This window comes from Trichosurus vulpecula, chromosome 3 (assembly GCF_011100635.1).
Source record: "Trichosurus vulpecula isolate mTriVul1 chromosome 3, mTriVul1.pri, whole genome shotgun sequence".
Classification (NCBI taxonomy): Eukaryota; Metazoa; Chordata; class Mammalia; order Diprotodontia; family Phalangeridae; genus Trichosurus; species Trichosurus vulpecula.
In genome coordinates this window covers 12423859-12444020 of record NC_050575.1, presented here as the reverse complement: position 1 = coordinate 12444020, position 20162 = coordinate 12423859, and the positions used below count along the sequence as shown (strand labels likewise).

The 20162-nt window shown below is 39.8% G+C and overlaps 1 protein-coding gene and 1 non-coding gene across 4 annotated transcripts in view; both read right to left on the bottom strand.

Annotated features, from left to right (window-relative positions):
- Positions 1 to 20162, bottom strand: part of EVL (Enah/Vasp-like) — a 275108-nt gene that overhangs the window by 247995 nt on the left and 6951 nt on the right. The gene's annotated exons all lie outside the window — the stretch shown is intronic.
- On the bottom strand, positions 3877 to 3983 carry LOC118845122. Its single transcript, XR_005010006.1, has one exon. It is a non-coding gene; the product is annotated as a U6 spliceosomal RNA (small nuclear RNA).

Genomic DNA, 20162 nt, shown 5'->3' with positions numbered 1-20162 from the left:
AGTCAACAAACATTTATTAAATGCCTACTATGTGCCAACACTTTCCTAAGTGCTGGGAGCCTAAATAGAAACAGAAAGGCAGTCCCTGCTCTCAAGGAGCTTATATTCTACTAAGGAAAAGCAACACATAAAAGGAAGCTAAGAAGGGCATGGGGAAGGAAAAGGGAGTGAAGTATGGTAGAGAAAGTCTAGAGAATCAGGACTAGAGCCCAGAGGAGAATGAAGACACATCTGATCTGGGCACTTCTTAAAATGGAGGACCTTGGGGTAGTCAGTCAATCAGAAGGAGGGACCACAGGGGCAGAGCAAACTTCCAGGATGAGGAAACTTCTTGGGCAGGATGGAACACAGGAATGTTTTCTCTCCTCCAGTTTTTAGTGTATCTCCCATTTTCCATGTTTGTTTTTTCCCCAAAGCTCAGCAACATTGACTCTGCAACCTTATCCACAAGCACTTAAGTGCCCTGGGATATAGTCCATCTGGTTTGGGGGAATTTAATTCACTGAGAATAGCTAGTTCTCTCTTCACTTATCTTGGATTTTCATGCCCTATTCATTTTTGTTTTATCTTTCCCACTCTGAAGATTATTCTTCTTCATCGAGAAAGGAAAAGCACAATATGTAGTAGGTGCTTACTAAATGCTTATTGACTAACTCATGAAGCAGCTCCGGATCTAGCACATTCTAGCCTCACTAGCGAATAATCTATCACCTCAGCATGTGCAAGCTGATCTTCTCTCTAATCTAGGTATGTTTTTCAAATCCAGCGTTAGATGCTTCTCAAATTCATTCACTTTTTTTATAATTTAAAATTTTTTTTAAAATTACAACCCTTCACTGTTAATGAACCCAGCCTGGCTCCTGATTGAGGACATGAATACCACTGTTATTACCTCCTTTTTTTTGTGGACAACTACCTAATTAATTAAGCTTCTGCACTAACCTTGCCCACTGGAACACCACAGCTATCTATGCAAGTGTTTGCCCGTTAAGTTTTTCCCGTCCTTTAAGACCCAACCCATATGCCACCACCTGCATGAATCCTTCCTGGATCCTCTCTCCCCATAGTAACTTTCCCCTTTGACCTCACATAACACTTTTTTTTGGGTAACTCTAATGCAATTCTCACGTAATATCAGGCACTCTATCTGTGTTTGCATCTTCTCTCTCCAACCAGAAACCTAGATCTATGAGGTTTAGACCCCATCCAATCTAAATTTGTTGTGCTTTGTACATAGTAACTACTAAACAAATATTTGTTGGATTTGAATTTCTTAATTTCTCTCTTAATTTGTCTTTATTTGAGGAATAGAAGGTTTTTAGACTATGTAAGGCACTGCTTGCGCTAAAAAGAGTCAGCAAGTCAAGCTTCACAAATCCGTCGGGAGCACACATTGACAGGCACACACGTCCTGCTCTGTGTTGGTTCACGTGCTGGGCCCTGGGGACAGAGAGGGGTGCACAATCCTATTTTCTCTCCCAGGGAGGAGGAATGTTCATCTCTCTCTAGAAGGTTGGAGCTGAAAAAAATCTCAAACGTGGGTTTACTTGAGATTCAATCCTAAATCCAGGAAATCTCTTCTCTTGCTAGAAGGCTGATTGTTAGCAAACCAGGGAAGATTAATCTGGCTTAGTGACGATTATCACAGCTCATATGTCTATTGCAATTAAAGTTTACAAACAGCTTTATATATGTGGTAGTAAAAATTTTATTCCCATTTTACAGGTAGGGAAACTAAAGCTCAGACACGCAAAGCATTGGAGCTGAGTTCAAATCCAAACCCTCTTGGTTCCCTTTCGAGGCCCTTTCTACTCCATTTTTGTTTTTGGAGAGGGGAAGGCAGGGCAATTGGGGTTAAGTGACTTACCCAAGGTCGCACAGCTAGTAAGTGTGCCAAGTGTCTGAGGGCAGATTTGAACTCAGGTCCTCCTGACTCCAGGACCAGTGCTCTACTCACTGCACCACCCAGCTGCTCCTCTTTCTACTCCATTTCAACTTACTGTGATGTGTTGGAAAGAGAACGGGACTGAAAGTTCAAGGATCCAGTCCTAGCTTTCTTACTTACGTACTCGGTGACCTTGGGAAAGCTTCAATTTCTTTACCTGCGAATTGAGGGGACCGGATAAAATCCTTTCTGTCTCTAATCACGACTCTGACGTTCCTTCCAGTTCTAACCTCCTCTGTTTCTATGATTCTAAAGCCTTTTCCATACTTATATTCCATGTTGAACGAACTCTATACATTCACAAGAAAGACACAGCTCAGGTTCAGAAAGAACTCATCTGGTTGTAATTTGCTGATATTAAAGAGTATAATGAGGACATACACCAGCCTGTAAGACGGCTATTGTGTTCCCTTTTGTCCTAATTTCTGACATGTTATGGAACACATGAGGCCCAACTAGGAAGAAGCCAACTCTGCCAGAACTGTAGACTGACCATGGGTGACCTCTGAACCTTCAGACTTCTCCTATTTCTCATTCAGGAGGGAATAAAAGGAGTCAGAAACTATTATAATTGAATCAATATAGGCAGGCGGACCCCCATGCACCTTCGAATATGCCACTCAGAAGTAAGCCAGAGAAGAATGCATGCATGGATTGGTATAATGTATTTTGTGTTTAGTGGTTATAACTCTGCATGGTTTCATCAGTCACTCTGGCTGTTTCTGTCTGTTAGTTCTCCCTCTGCTCCTTTGGGAGAAGGGGTCTAATCTGATGAGATTGTCTTAATCTGTAAGGTTCCTTGAAGATGTGAGATTCTGTGTTTCTATGAGTTGTTACTCTAAATTCTCTTCTATTCAGAAGGATCACAGGACTTAAGAGTTAGAAGAGTCTTAGGGATCATGCAATCCAAGCCCCTCATTTTTCAGAGTTTACTGAATCCCAGAAAAGTTGTGACTTGACCAAGGTCACACAGTTACCACTAAGACTTTGCAGTCGGAATCCATTGCTATGTACACTTTCCTGTACTCCCTCTTTTGTTTATGACATTTTTTTTTAAAAAAAGGTTGGTTGGCAATAAAAACTTTATTACCCTTCTCACAATCACCTTAGTTCTTAGTCCTTTAGTTAGCATTGGAACAGCTAATCTCACGGGATGGTGCCATGGAATTTGAAAACCCAGACAGAGATGGATTCTCTGACAGGCGGGTATGGTCAAAGTGATTCATAAAAGTTTCAACACACTGAACTGGGCATGTATTTAAAACCATATCTACATGACTTCTCCCTTGGCAATTTGAGAATTCCTGCCCTCATTTTGGAAATGATTTTGTTTTCTCTAAGTCCTATGTTAGATCTAGTTTTAGTAACCAGTTGCCGAAGGGGTCTGATTTGAGGCGTGAATGTGAAAAGTCCTCTTGCCCCCAAATATGCTTCCCACCAGCCTCCTAAATGTCTGAAATTCTTACCATAACCTGCTCAAGTTTCCTGTTAAAATGCAATCCAAGAAGGATTAAGGCATTAAACCACTATCACGTGTTAACTCTTTAAGGCTCATTAGCCTCTCAGCTCCTAAGAAGGCCAGAAAAGTTGATACACAGAATTAGTAAAATTTGATGGGAGTCACGAAGAATTAGGCACAGAGGAAATAGCATGGTTTGGCGAAGGCTGGTCATGATAGGATGTCACAATGTTGTTCAGTCATGTCCAACTCGTTGTGGCCCCATTTGGGGCAAAGATACTGAAGTGGTTTGCCATTTCCTTCTCCAGCTCATTTTACAGATGAGAAAACTGAGGCAAACAGAGTTAAATGACTTGCCTAGGGTCACACAGCTAATAAGTGTCTGAGGCTGTATTTGAACTCCCGAAAATGAGTCTTCCTGACTCCAGGCCTGGCACTCCATCAAGTGCACCCCGCAGCTGTATCCCCTGCCACCAAGATGGAATGCTTCACAAATTTGCATGTTATTTTTGTGCAGGGGCCATGCTAATTTTGTCTGTATCATTCCAATTTTAGAATATATGCTGTCAAAGCAAGCACCTACAACAACAAAAAGGTAATTTTTAAAGCTATGCTGGGGGCAAAAGGAGCAAAAAAGAAAGGGTTAGAATCGCTGCTTGTGAGATAACAGTAGATGAAAAGAGTATGCAGAATTAGCCTGCTTTTGTTTTTCTTTTCTCTAGGAAGGAGAATAATCTTCAGAGTGGGAAGGATAAAACAAAAATTAATAGGGTGTGGAAATCCAAGTTGAGTGAGGGTATGTTTAGAGACAACTAGCTATTCTCACGGAATTAAATTCTCCAGGACCAGATGCACCATGTCCCAGGGCACTTAAATGCTTATGGATAAGGTTGTAGAGTCATTGTTGTTGAGCTTTGGGGAAAAAACAAACAAACAAACAAACATGGAGAATGGGGGAGACACTAAAGAACTGGGGTGAGAAAACATTTTCCTGATTTTCAAAAAAGATATCAGTAAGCTTTATTTCAATTTTAGGTAACATTCTACAATAGATTATTAAAGGAATGATTCATGAACATTTAGGAAGGGAAGCACTAATCACAATAAATCAGGATTTAAAAAATTCATGACAGTATAATCTCATTGGCTCTTTTTTCCCCCACAGAGTTACTAGCATAGTAGATTAGGGGAATGCCATAACCATAACCCAAGTTTTAGCAGTACATATGACAAAGTCTCTTATGATAATCTTCTGGACAAAATGGAGAAACTTAAATCAATTCCACAAACACTTATTAAGCTCCATCTGTAAGGCACCTGCTAAGTTCTTGGGCAAAATGACAAAAACAGTCACAACACAATGGATTTAGAAAACCCTAGAGAATCAGCAAAGAAACTAATTGAGGCAATAACTTCAGCAAAGTAGTTGGATACAAAATAGATACATATAAAGTAAAAGTATTTTTATGCAGCAACCATAAGATCCAGGAGGAATTAATAGAAAGGAAAATTCCATTGAAAATAGTTACAAAATACATAAAATATTTAGGAGTCAATTTACCAAGACATATTTGAGACATACATACATGCATATATGTATACATGTGTATGCATGTATGTGTGTATGTTATATATGTGTACATATATATATACACACACACATAATTATAAAAGACTCTGAAGATACAAAGAAAGACAAATAACGGGAGTAATATTCCTTGCTCATGGTTGGTCTGTGTCAATATGATAAAAAATGACAACACTGTCTAAGTTAATTTATTAAATTTGGTGCTATGCCAGTGTAGCTACCGAGAGATTTATAGTTGTAGAGTATACAGGGCATATATTATGCTCTAAAGCATAGAAGTTTATAGAACTAGACAAAATAATAACAAAATTCATTTGAAGGACCAAAATATAATCTTATGGGAAAAAATGAAATAAAAACAGGAATGAAGGGAAAATAGACTATAAAGATTCTGTAACTCACTCTCTCTCTCTCTCTCTCTCTCTCTCTCTCTCTCTCTCTCTCTCTCTTTCTCTCTCTCCAAAAGAATCAGAAAAAAATTTAGTTCAATATTTCATTATCCTGTAAGACTGAATCAGCTTTGATACTTGCATCTCATTAGTACCTCCGCCTCTCTGATTAAACAGTAGAGTCATGAGGTCCAAAATCTTCTTTAAAGGAGGGGGCCCAGGCCAAAGATCTCCACATGGGATGCTGTCTTCCCCTCCCCCACCCCAGGTTTTCACATTCTTTTTGTGGATTGTTGCTTCCCATTAGGTTGGAAGCTACTTGAGGGCAAGAATGGTCTTTCTTATATTTGTACCCAAATCAATCCCTTTCTTAGTTTACTACATTATTTTGTTGTTGTTCCGTCATTTTTCAGTCATGTCCAACTCTTTGCGACCCCATTTGGGATCTTCTTGGCAGAGATACTGGAGCGGTTTGCCATTCCTTCTCCAGGTCATTTTACAGATGAGGAAACTGAGGCAAAGAGGGTTAAGTGATTTGACCAGGGTCCCACAGCTAGCGAGTGTCTGTAAGCAGATTTGTTAAACTTACTCTTATTAATACTGCTTAATTTTTTACTGAAGTCCCACTCTAATGTCTTATTGTGGCATGGATACAGCCCGAGGTTCTTAAAGGCTATTCCAGTAGGATTCAAGTTCTGCTAAGTCCTATCAACAAATCAATTAGTCAAAAGCCTTTATTGACCATCACACACTAGCATCCTGCTAAGCCCTTGGTATACAAAGACAAAAGTGAGACAGTCTCTGACATCAAGGATTTCATATTTCAACAGGGAAGACAATACGTGCACTTATGCACACATGTAAAACATGTACAGAATAGAAACAAAGTAATCGTGGATCCTTTGAAGTGGAAAAGGCTCCAAGTATGGGCAAAATTATATATTTGCATTTTATTTATGTCTTTTAAAAAAATCTTAGTTATGCCAACCTCCTCCTAGCCCCTTCCTTTGTGACCAAGAAAAAGCAACTAAATAAAAATCACCCAGCACAAAAATGTTATCCGGCAATGTATGCAGTGTTCTGTTCCAGTAATCCTCTTCTTCTTCTCTGACGATGATGCTTTGTCTTTCTGTCTTAAAGGAGATACGTAGTCAAATTTGGGGAATCATGAACTTGGCTTCTAAGTGATGAAATTTTCAGCCAGAGCAGTTCTTAGAGACTATCTACCAAACCACAGAGCTGTTAAAGTCCATATTAATGAAGGAATTACCAACACCAACAAAATCATAAATCTATAAAGTATCTAAGTAATAATTACATTGTAATTTTTAGTGCTATTTAGTAATTATAATTTGAAATGATTACCCACTCAAAGAACCTCATCAGGTCTGTCTCCTAAACACTTATAATTTTGAGAATTTGGAATTTTTCCCATATATCATTGAGATCAAAATGAGATGAAGCAATTCTGGGTCTGGAGCATACAGGGAGTTGGGGTGCCTTTGTATTTCCACTAAGGAATAAGTAAAAAAGTTAATTAAAATGATAAAATATTTGTTAAATGTCATGTTGCCCTGTTGAGTTTAATATAAACTCTAAAATACTCTAAATTATAAAGCTTGGTACCTGGCACCATAGATTTAGATTTAGGAGGACCTCAGACACTAACAGGTCCAATCTCATGTTTCCACGGGTGAAGGAACTGATGCTTAGAGATGCACAGTAACTAGACCAGTGTCACACACATGTTGTTGTTCAATCATGTCTAACTCTTCATGACCCTGTGGACCATGGCATACCAATGTGGTTTTTCTTGGTAAAGACAAAGGGTTTTCTTGGCAAAAACACTGGAGTGGTTTGCCATTTCCTTCTCCAGTGGATTAAGGTGAACAGGGTTAAGTGACTTGCCCAGGGTCAGACAGAAAGTGTCTGAGGACAGACTTAAACTCAGGTCTTCCTGACTCTAGGCCTAGCAATCTATTCTTGAGCCACTTATCTGCCTCACCATACTCAGCCAGATCTGAGCTCAGGTTTTCCAGTCCAAATTCAGTGCTCTCTCTGTTAAACCAGGCTGCCTCAGAGGTCTTGGCGAATTGAGGATCACCTCTGAGAAAACATCCAGTCTGGGTGTGGTCAAGATATACATGCTTAACATTCCCAAACAGAGCAGAGGAGAACATCTAGCAGAAGCTTATGATCCTGCTGCAGGCTTTGGGGCTTCATTTCCACATCCTGCTCTCCACAGATTTAAGCTACAAGAGGACAGATGATCAGGGTCAGAAGCAGGAGTGGGGGGAACATTTCTGCTCTCACTACAAATCTGAGGAGCAGAGGGAGAGCCAGATTCTGTGGCAGGCTAGCTAAGTACACACCGAGGGTATCCCTGGACTCCAAGGAAGCAGAAGTGAAGCGATCGTTCCTCTCTCCCTCAGAAAATATTCACTTTTACATGGACTGGGATCCCTTGATGTAGGAACATGACAAACAGCAACCGCTCCCACCCTGGTTGTCTTCTTTTGTTTGCTTCTCAGACCACAGATTTTAAGGGATGATGATGATGATGTTTTGCAAAGCCCTTTCCAAATACCTCACTTACCTCAATACCTTTGAGGCAGGTACTGTTATTATCCGAACTTCATAGTTGAGGAAACAGAAGTGATTTGCTCAGGGTCACACAGTGAAGTATCTGAGGCAGAATTTGAACGAAGGTCTTCCTGAATTGAATTTAACACTATCTATCTGTTGCACTTCCCAGGTGCCTAGATATCAGCCTTAGTAATTCCCTCGTGAGTGTGAAATTTTCAAGAATTCTTGAGTCCTTCTCTGTTTTTTTTTTGAGGGGGGAGGTGAGGCAATCGGGGTTAAGTGACCTGCCCACCTAGTCTCAAGTGTCTGAGGCTGGATTTGAACTCAAGATCTCCTGACTGCAGGGCCAGTACTCTATTCACTGCGCCACCTACCTGCCCCTCGAGTCCTTCTCAAAGGAGAGATGAGCACTGCCTGAAGGATGTAGTAGCTGAAGGCCTGCAGATTATCCTGCCCCAGGGCCAGGAGATGGATCGTCTGGCAGTTGCTCACCCCAGCAGGTCTGTTCAGGAGTCTCAGAAAGTTGTTATTCCCTTCTGAAGGAAGGATAACAAGTAGAAAGAGCTATTTGAGATGGTTTATGTTTTCTGCGTTTCTTTGGGCACGTTTGTGTCTTTTTACATTTTCAGCACTTTTAGTAGGGATGTGATTTAGTAGGTGGTCCTATACCTGACAGCCACGTTGGACACTGAGTATGTTTCCTAGACAGAATCCTCTTACCCATGTTTTGGAGAGGTCCTAGACCGAAGCCACAGCTGAGCTTTGTTTTGGAGACTTCCTCAGAGTTTCACTGTGGTGTGGGGACAGAACCAGAGACAAAAGTCAGATTCTCCCTCCCTTCTGGGGTCAGGCTTCTCTCGGGATGAATTTGGGTTGGTGGGTTGGTGTGAGCATGGAGCCTTGTGGGAAGGACTCTCTGGGCCCCAGGGCCCTTCCATATCTCTATCACTGTGGCACAGTGGCCAGATTATGGGCTCTGGAGACAGAGAATCTGGGTTCAAATTTTCGTTTATATTTATTTGGTCTGAGTGATTGTGTTTGTCCTTTGTTCTCAAAGAGGACCATGACATCAGGAAAATGATGGCATGACTTGCAGTTGACTTTGATTTGAGTGAGGGAGGGCTGTGCAAGGTCACACTTTCTCCTCCAGAGCCACCTGGGTCCAGTGACCTGATATTCACCAGGGTGACTGCAGATGGCCCAGGATACATTGGGAGACCCTGGTCCTTTTACGTCAAGGTCTTTTTAGGTTCTCACTTTGAGTGAGGTAGTGCTTATTCAATGAGTAGGCCTCTTTAAGAAGTTAATCAAGGGGGGCAGCTGGGTGGCACAGTGAGTAGAGCACTGGCCCTGGAGTCAGGAGGACCTGAGTTCAAATCCAGCCTCAGACAATTGACACACTGATTAGCTGTGTGACCTTGGGCAAGTCACTTAACCCCCATTGCCCTGCCTTCCTCCCTGCAAAAAACAACCCCCCCCCAAAAAAAACAAAAAAAGAAGTTAATCAAGAGATGGCCCCTTTAATCAAAATCTAAAAAAAAAAAAAAGAGGGGAAGACCCTCAGGGCTCCTGGCCAAAATAGAAACAGTTACTATTTAGTATTTACATTCACTCTTTGCCAGGAGGGCAGGGACCTACTGTCCAATCTTCCAGCTACAGAGTGAGTGGGGTTTAAGGGTTGGTTTTTGAGAAAGAAATCTATCCAGTAACCCGAAGAAGAGGAAAGGGGAGGGGACGGGAGCGGGGAGGGGGAGGCTACTCACAGGTTGTCCTTTGTTCTCAAAGAGGACCATGACATCAGGGAAATGACAGTATAGTGGAAAAGAACGCAGGCTTAGCCCCAGAGGACCCCTCTTCTAACCTTGCCTCTGCCATTTACTGTCTTTAAGGTGAGTCCTTCCCTTCTCTGGGTTTCTTCATTTTCTGGGAGGGTTGGACAGACTCCAGTTCCCTTCTAGATCTCTTCCCTCTAGCATCTGTCCAGTTCATTTTGTTGCATGCGTCTTTCACATAGGGAAGCCAGGACCCTTCTCATGGCACCATTGAAGGCAGTTGTGTTGGGCCTCTCTTCTTAATGCCCCGTGCCTGCTAGGGGCAGGTGGAGTCGGTGAGAGCCGGAGAGAGGAGAGTGCCGGGCTGTTGGAGGCTCGACAGTCCCTTTGGAATCTCTTGAGTCTCTTCAGGTTCTATTGGGTGTCTCTGACTTCCAGCCTTGAGACAGAATATTGTTGTTACGCAGTCACGTAGGACTCTTTGGGACCCATTTAGGGTTTGCCATTTCCTTCTCCAGCTCATTTTATAGATGAGGAACTGAGACGAACAGAGTTAAGTGACTTGCCCAGGGTCACACAGATAGTTAAGTGTCTGAGGCCAGATTTGAACTCAAGAAGATGAGTCTTCCTGACTCCAGGCCCAGCACTCTGTGCACGGTGACACCACCTAGCTGCCTGAGATAGAATACGGATGACACCAAACCTCGCTTCAGATGGCTGATGCGAGAATGAGACTGAGAAGAAGGTGACTTGAGAGGAGACGGCAGTCTCCATTGTGTCCCTATGCCCAGCTTGCTACCCTGGAGACTTTAGGCCATTTCTCTTTAGGCGATAAATGATACCTGATATCTCTCTGCTGAGCCAACCTACCTCTGTCTCAAAGGGAGAGCTGCTTCTGTTTTGCTATAGACTTAGATAAATAGGTCTCTTTGCAAAAAAAAAAAAGTCACTTTTGGAGATGTAACATCTAAGGCATTCATTGATGAAGTAGGACCATGTCATTTAATCTGCCAAACTAGAAGGATGATTGGTGGTTTAGTTTTCCATCCTAGAGTTGAAAACCAAAACTGTGCAGGGGGAGGAGAGGAAACATCCTTTTCATTGTTGAACCAAAGTATATTCGTAAATGTCATTCAGGGACCATCCCAACTGACAACATGTTTTCATGCTCCAAGAGGATCCAAGTGATTTACTTGTCAGTCAATGAGCATTTATTAAGTGCCTACTATGTTCTAGGCACTATGGTAAGCCCTGGAAATACTAATGACAGGGAGCTCACTGTCATCAGCATATACATTAATCTAGAGACTCTCACAAAAGAGCTGGAGCCACAAACTGTCAGGGACAGTTCAAAAACACTTCTTTTCCAATGAAGGAAGGACTGTATTTCCATTAAGCACTGGAATCTCTCCATTTCTATAACTTTATTTTTTGTGTATTTGTTTCGAAAGAATGTGTGTGTGTATGTGTGTGTGTGTGTGTGTGTGTGTGTGTGTGTAGGGGGTGGGGAGATGGAGGAAATAAAATGAATTATGTTCTTGTTGATCAAAAAATTAAGTAATGCTGTATTCTAAAGGGACCAGTTATAAGAAAATTTTCATCAAAAAACAATTAAGGAAACAGAAGGGAGAAATAGAGAAGGAGAAAGAGAAAACCATCTGCATCCAAAATAGTGTTTTATGGTACTAACCTGAGCAAGCAGCTGTACATTTGAATTAATTACGTGCAAGGGAGTTGAGGGATCTTTCCTAAAATTAACTCATTCCTCAGAGTATTCTCTACATACATACACATGCAGATATGCATGCACAGTGACCCACACATATGAAGAATCCATTGTAATTATCATAATAGTTAATGTTTCCGTAGCTTGCGTATGTGCGTGGGAGGCTGCATTTCAGTGGGCCAAAGCATGACACCAAGGGGACCTTGACATGATCTCAAGGGGTATCCAATGGGAGCATGGGAACATGGCTTACATCCTTCCCATAAGATAAACCAATAGAGGGATTTATCTCCCCAACACTCGCAACTTCCTTTCATCGCTTGCTATTTCCCTTCTTGGTCCCTGGCCTCCAGTGGTTGTGGGGGCTCTCAACTTATGCCCTTCTGATTGAAGCATGGCACCTCTGGGCACTTATCATTTATGACTCAGGCCACTTTTCCAGAAAATGCACAGACCAAATTCCATGCTCTCCTCCCCCCTTCCCCTTTCCTCCCTACTTCTCAGATCACTTGGTGGCAGGGGAAGGCATCTTGTGGCAGCTTCTATACTCCTAGACAGTGATCGGTGAGTAAAAACTCTCTCTTTTCATTTGTCGTGGGTCAGAATGAATTGCACAGGATGAGGGACATGGATGGGCAGAGATCAGAACCATGCATCTCAGTGCCTTATCTCCCCCCAGACTTACTCCTCTTTCATACATCACTGTTTCTATCGAGGGCACCAGCACCCTTCTAGTCACTCAGATACACATCTGTGCCATCCATCTTTCCCTCTTCATGACCAATCAGGTGCTGGGTCTTGCTGATTCTACCTGTACCACACCTCTCACACCTATTCCTTCCTTTCTATCCGCACAGCCGCCAGCCTCGTCCAGGCCCACATCACCACGTGCCTAGACTATCGCAATAGCCTTCTAATTGCTCTTGACCCAAGTCTCTCTATATTCTAATTCGTTCTCATAAAAATTGATATTCCTAATGTGAAGGTTTAACTTCTCTGTTCTCCTCCCCAATAAATTCCAGTAGTTCCCTATATCCTCCATGATCAAATATTAGTTCATTTTATCTCATCTTTCAAAATTTTCATATGTTTTACAACGTAAATGATTATTAATATGGTGGTATATATATGTAATTTATAAATAAATGTACAGATATTTGGAGTACATTTCAAAAACATTTTTTACTGATAAAGGTATATAATTTTAAAAGTTTAGAAATCAATTATATAGAGCTTTAATTTTTACAAATATTTTACACATATATAATGTTATTTGGTCCTTACAAGAATCCTAGAAGTTACCACAGGTTTTATTCTTACTTCATAGATGAGTAAATTCAGGCTCAGAAAGGTTAAGTGACTTGCCCAGGGTGACACAGCTTGCAGGTGTCCGGGGCAAGACAAACCCATGTTTCCCCTGAATCCAGACCCAGTATATCACAGTGAAGGAAATGGAAAGGCTTCTGATTTCATATCATAGCTTCCACAAAGGCAGCAATTAATATTCTCCAATCATGACAGAGATTTCTCCCAGCTTCTACCAGACATAATATTCAAATAATCCTTGCAAAAATAAGCACCATCATCTCATTTATCTTAAGGGAGCAGGGAAGACAGACAGAGACAAAGTGCCAAGGATGAATGTTTCCCAGAATATTCTATTCAGACGCCATGCAGAGCTGGCATTCACAGACACACCAATGTACAGAGAATCGGCTCCAATTACAATAGCTGAAATTTACGTAGACATTTACTACCCGTGTGACCATTAGACCACGCAAGGGGGATAGGGCAAGAAGGGCACTCAGACATACAGAGACAGACAGACATGCACAGAGACATAGAGAGAGACACATACAGACCCAGAGAGAAAAAGAGATACGCAGTGATAGAGACAAATAGATAAGAGCAGGGAGAAATCCGTACATATACACAAAGAAAAACCTTGGAGAAATACACAGAGACAGATAAAACAACAAAGACAGATGTACAGAGGAGAGAGATACGCATAGGGAGAGGTATTGAAACAGAGAGGCACACTGAGATCTGGAGAGATAGAGAGGAAGATAGGAAACAGAGATGGAGAGGAGGAAGAAAGAAATATAGCAAAAGGGAAGAGGAACACACACAGAGGAAGACATAAAAGAAACAGAAAAACACACAAAGAGAAAGATACAGTGAGAAAGAGACAAGAAAGAGATTGAGCAAGGCTTATGGTGCATTTTATCTTTCTGGAAGTTGGAGAGAACATGAGAGATGTGACTAGGGAAACCGAGTCAGCAGGCTATTGAAAGCAGAAAGTAATTGAGTAGATTCAGGGCAGGGGTGAAGTTGCATAAATAGTAGGAAATGTTTTTTAGTATGGATGTACAAGCTGGGTGTCATCCTTTTGATCAGTCACTGGCTTTGCCTTTGGGAAAGCCTTCCAGACCACCAGTCTTCTCATTCAAGCTCCATTCAATTCCTTTCACACAGCCAGGAGCAGAGAAGCTGGTGCTGAGATCTCTCAGTGGGACAGGCACTGGTCCTTTATAGCTGAGGTACAATGAAGAGAAGGCAGAGTGTGGATAGCTCCTAGAGAACTGCAATGGCTGAGGGAGATACAGCTCCAAAATATTGGGGTGGTAAGACCTTAAGGGCTGGGATGGAATGGGAATGGACCAGCAGTTACCAGGAGATCTCAGTTGCTGGTGAGATCAAGCTGGGAAAATGATTCCAGACACTCGCCAATTCCCCATCTCCCCCCTTTTCTCTAATTGTGTGCAGAATTGATCTCAGGGTACTCCAAACACATAACTCCTTCTCCTAATCCTTTTTTCCTATTTTCCCAGGAATGTTGAAGGTGGTTGAAAGGATAGTTGGGAGGCAATTAGGATGAGCACACCATGAAGAAGATCTTAACAAATGCCTTATTCATTTTTTAATAAAATGTATATGGTCATAGTATGTATGGATTGCCTGTGTAATGTGAATATAGAAAATAAATCAGATAGATGAACATTTCCTGGACAAATGTGGGTGGAGGCCCAAGAACGCATAGATATTTCTATAATTCTCATAATTCAGAATAATATTCCTTGTTATTTTCCTCATGTGTCTAGATAAATACTGAATCTCAGCTAGTGCACCCACTCTGCCTTCAGTACTTGATAGCCAAGGTTTTAGGAAGAGAAGTAACCTAACAGTCTGTGGTGAGCATTCTGGCAAGAAATGTATATCTTCCAGCTAAGGACAGCAAGAACATGAGTCCTAGGTCCCCTCTGATGAAATCACTTGGATGGTAGCTTCATAGCTTAGAATAGATGCATATGGTGGCTAAATTATATATTATATCTTAAAGCTAGGGACAGCAAGAACATGAGTCCTAGGTTCCCTCTGATGAAATCACTTGGATGGTAGCTTCATAAGCTTAGGATAGATGCATACGGTGGCTAAATTATATATTATGCTCAATTGATGGGTAATCAATTAATCAATCAGTTCACTTTCAAAAAATAGGAAACAACCCAGCTATGGGTTATTATCACTAAGGCAGCCCTTCAGGGGTCTCCTGGGACATCCACCAAGTGGGCCATGCCACTTTCATGTAAACATAGAGAAAGAAAAAGATACAAAGATAGGGAGATAAAGAGAGAAATACACAGACACAAAAACAAGATGATTTGAAAAACAGAGACACAGAGAAGAGTGAGACAGACATACACACGGAGCAAGGCACAAAGGAAATGCAGAGAGAAAGAGTAGAAAGACATAGGAAAAGGAATAGAGAAAGACACAAACGCACAAAGTATGGACAAAGAAGAAAGGTGAAGCAGAGATTTTAACACAAGGAATTTAATTCAACATTATAGATGTCACTGAGATTTGGTGGGATGAATACGACTGGAACAATATGACTAGAACAATATTCAAAGGAAGAGGATGGTTACAAAGAGGGGAGGGCTAGTATTTTATAGTAACAAGAGCAAAGTAGATTGAGCTAGAGAGGACCTGAGAAGTCACTCCATCCAACCCCTTCATTTTATAGATAAGGAGGGTGAAACCCAGAGAGGCTAAGGATGTGTCCAACATTATACAGGTACTTAAGTAGGAGAGTCATAATTGGAACCCACATTCGCTGACATGAAATCCTGCCCTTTTTTCACTGTACCATACCACTCCTGCATTTATAGTCATGTAAAGAAATCCAGGAGTCAGAGGAAGAGGGGTAGGGTAAAGAGCATTTGGCAAAAAGATTACTAGAGGAAGCAACTTAAATGATATTGTCATGGGCATGTGCTACAGACCACTTAAAAAAAGAATTCTGGATGAGGAGTTCAGGAAACAAATCACCACCTTGGCACATACACATAATATAGTAATGATGGGGGACTTCAATTATATGAACATCTGCTGGTCTTCTCTCTACCAAACTAGAACAGTTGATCATTTTATCACATTCTTAATTATTATTTCATCCTTTAAAAGGTACAGGAACCAAAAAAAGGAGGAACTTGTATTTTGGATAGGAGTCTCACTAACAGAAAGGAACTGGTTGTTGGGGTAAAAATGATCGGAATCTTGAAGGGAAGAGATCATTCCATTTCTTTATCTTGTAATTTGTGACAAAGAAGGAAAAATATGAACCAATACCCAGCAAATGCCTAGCACATTTATTAAGCACAAGCTTAATAAATACGTGGTGAATGAATGAATGAATGACGCATAACCTAGAATGTGGAATAGCAGACTCCAGTGGGTCCTGAGAAAAGAGAGCTAGTATTCCAGGGGTTAAAGGTCAACAAGGAAAGTAAGGCCAAGAGGAGCTAGGGCATTCTCAAGAATTAAATTCTGAAAACACAAAGAAAAACAATTCTGATGAGCTGGAAGATGGGGGAAATGTGTAAAGGGATTGATGAAGATGCCAGGGAACTCACTGATAAACTTAACCTTAAAAACAAAAACATCATGCTTGTTTTTAACCTGGAAACCAGGAGTATAAAAGAGTATAAACACAAGAGCTTAGTATATTCCTGTACCAATACTGTTATGAGCACTAAAACTCAAAATAAGCTTAGGAAATAAGTGAGAAAACCTAAGAGTAACAAAAACAGGTTTTTGTTGTTGTGGTTTTTCCTCTCAAAGCTACATTGGGTAAAGGAGGAGCATCAAAGGGATAGGATTGGGACAGAAAAGGCAGAGAGAAGGTTGAACTGCTTACCTCTTATTTTCTTTTGCTTTCCCTATAAAGGGAAATGACTTTTGGATAAGAAGAAACAAAACAAAAGTAGGTAATAGGGAGATGAAAGCCCAGATGACTGGAGGGTTTGTAAGAAGTGCTGAGTTGGACTTCTGGCCATGATGGCTGGCTACTGACCATAGACCTCTCTAGGAAAAACCCTAGAAAAAAATCTACACCAAACTGAATAATGGTTAACAAATCAGATGAAAAACTATAATAATGTCTTCTTCCATCTCAGAATTGTACAAAAAGTCCATGGGCAATAGGAAAAGGTCATGCTAACAAAGCTAGAATCAGTACTAGAAAACACACGGATAGCCTCTTGGGGAGGCAGAGATAGACCAGAGACGCATTTGTGCCTGCAGGGCTCTGGTTCTGGAGGCAGCTAGAGTAGAAGCCTCCCAAAAGAAAGCCCCAGAGTCATTAGAAATCTTCAGAATGGTGAGAAGTACTTAGGTTCTCTGAAGATAGGGAACTGAAAGAAGAGAGGGCAGACATGAGAAAGTAGTAGACAGAAGCAAAACACTGTTGAGTAGAGAAAGGTTGAAAGGAGAGAAAGGACAAATAGGAAAAAAAAGTAGGACGGAGGGAAATACACAGTAATTATAACTGTGAATGTGAATGAGATAAACTCACCCATAAGATGGAAGTGGATAGCAGAATGGATTAAAAACCAGAATCCTACAATATGTTGTTTATAAGAAACACATTTGAAACAGAGACACACACACAGGGTAAAGGTAAGGGTCTGGAGCAGAATCTAGCCTGCTTCAGCTTAAGCAAAGAAAGCAGGGATAGCAATCATGATCTCAGACAAAGCAAAAGAAAAAATGGACCTAATCAAAAGAGATAAGGAAGGAACTATATCTTGTTGAAAGGTACCATAGACAACGAAGCAATGTAAATACTAAACATATATGCACCAAATGGTATATCATCTAAATTTTTGAAGGAGAAATTGAATGAATCACAGGTAGAAATAGACAATAAAACTGTCCTAGTGGGGGACCTCAACTTTCCCCTCTCAGAACTAGATAAATCTAACCAAAAAATAAACAAGAAAGAAGTTAAATAGGTAAATAAAATTCTGGAAAAGTTAGGTATGATAGCTCTCTAGAGGAAACTGAATGGGAATAGAAAGGAATATACCTTTTACCCAGCAGCATGTCCACCAACACAAAAACTGACCATGTGTTAGGACATAAAAACCTCATAACTAAATGCAGAAAAGCAGAAATAGTCAATGCATCCTTTTCAGATCACAATGCAAAAAAAATACATTTAAAAATAGACAAAGGAAAAATAGATTAAAATTAATTGGAAAGTAAATAATGTAATCCTAAAAAATAAATGGGTTAAAGAACAAATTATAGAAACAATAGATAATTTCATTAAAGAAAATGACAATAATGAGACAACATGCCAAAATTTATGGGATGCAGCCAAAGTGGCACTTAGGGTAAAATTTATATCTCTAAATAGACCAATTAATTGCTCTTGCAAACTGAAAAAAAAAACTAGGAAAAGAACCACTTAACCCCCCCACCAATTAAATACCAAATTGAAAATCATGAAAATCAAAGGTTAGATTAATAAAATTTAAAGTAAGAAAACCATTGAACTAAGAAATAAAACTAGAACCTGGTTTTATGAAAAAACCAATAAAATAGATAAAGTGTTGGTTAATTTGATTTTAAAAAAGGAAAGAAGAAAACCAAATTACTAGTATCAAAAAGGAAAGGGGTGAATTCACCACCAATGAAGAGGAAATTAAGACAATTGTTAGGAGCTTTTTTGCCCAATTATATGCCAGTTATTTTGACAATTTAAATGAAATAGATGAACATCTAAAACATAAAAATTACCCAGATTAACAGAAGAAGAAATGAAATACCTAAATAAGCCAATCTTAGAAAAAGAAATTAAATAAGCCATCAATAAACTGTCTAAGAAAATATTCCCAGGGCCAGATGGATTCACAAGCAAATTCTACCAAACATTTAAAGAACAATTAATTCCAGTAGTAATAAACTATTTGGAAAAATAGGCAAAGAGGGAGTCCTACCAAATTCCTTTTATGACACAAATATGGTGCTGACAACTAAACCAGGAAGAGCCAAAACAGAGAAAGAAAATTATAGACCAATTTCCCTGATGAAAATTAATGCAAAAAAATTCAAATAAGATACTAGCAAAGATATTACAGCAATCTATCACAAGGATCATATACTACAACAGTGGGATTTATAGCAGGAATGCAGGGCTGGTTCAATATTAGAAAAACTATCAACATAATTGACCATATCAATAACAGAACTAACAGAAACCACAGATTATCTGAATAGATGCAGAAAAAATTCTTTGACAAAAAACAACACCTATTCCTATTAAAAACACTAGAGAGCATAGGGAATATAAGTAATATTTATCTAAAACCATCAGCAAACATTATTTGTAATGGAGATAAGCTAGAAGCCTTCCCAGTACAATCAGGGGTGAAGTAAGGATACCCATGATCACCTCTATTATTCAATATTGTATTAGAAATGTTAGCCATAGTAATAATAAGAAGAAATTGAAGGAACTAGAATAGGCAATGAAGAAACAAAACTATTGCTCTTTGCAGATTCTATGATCACATACTTAGAGAATCCTAGAGAATCATTTAAAAACTATTTGAAATGATTAATAACTTTAGCAAAGTTGCAGGATACAAAATTAACCCACAGAAATAATCAGCATTTCTACATATTACTAATGAAGTCCAGTAGCAGGAAATAGAAAGGGAAATTTCATTTAAAATAACTGTAGACAATATAAAATACTTGGGAGTCTGCCTGCCAAGACAAACCCAGGAACTATACAAACACAATTACAAAACACTTTTCACACAAATAAAGTCAGATCCAAACAATTAGAAAAATATTAGCTGCTCATGGGTTGGTTGAGCCAACATAATAAAAATGACAATTCTATCTAAATTAATCTATCCATTCAGTGTCATACCAATAAAACTATAAAGAAGTATTCTATAGAGCTAGAAAAAATAATGAAAAAATCCAGCTGGAAGAACAAAAAGGTCAAGGATATCAAGAGAATCAACGGAAAAAAAATGTAAAGGAAGGCAGTCTAGCCGTACCAGATCTCAAACTCTATCATAAAGTGGTAATAATCTGATTGTTAATCTGGTACTGCCTAAGAAATAGAGTGGTGTATCAGTGGAATAGATTAGGAACAAATTACATTATAGTAAATGATCATAGTAATCTGGTATATGATAAACCCAAAGATCTAAGCTTTTGGAAGAAAAACTCATTATTTGATAAAAAGTACTAGGAAAACTGGAAAACAGTATGACAGAAACTAGGTATAGACCAACCTCTCACACTGTATACCAAGATAAGGTCAAAATGGGTACATGATTTACACATAAATGGTGATACCATAAGCAAATTAGGAGAGCATGGAAGAGTTTA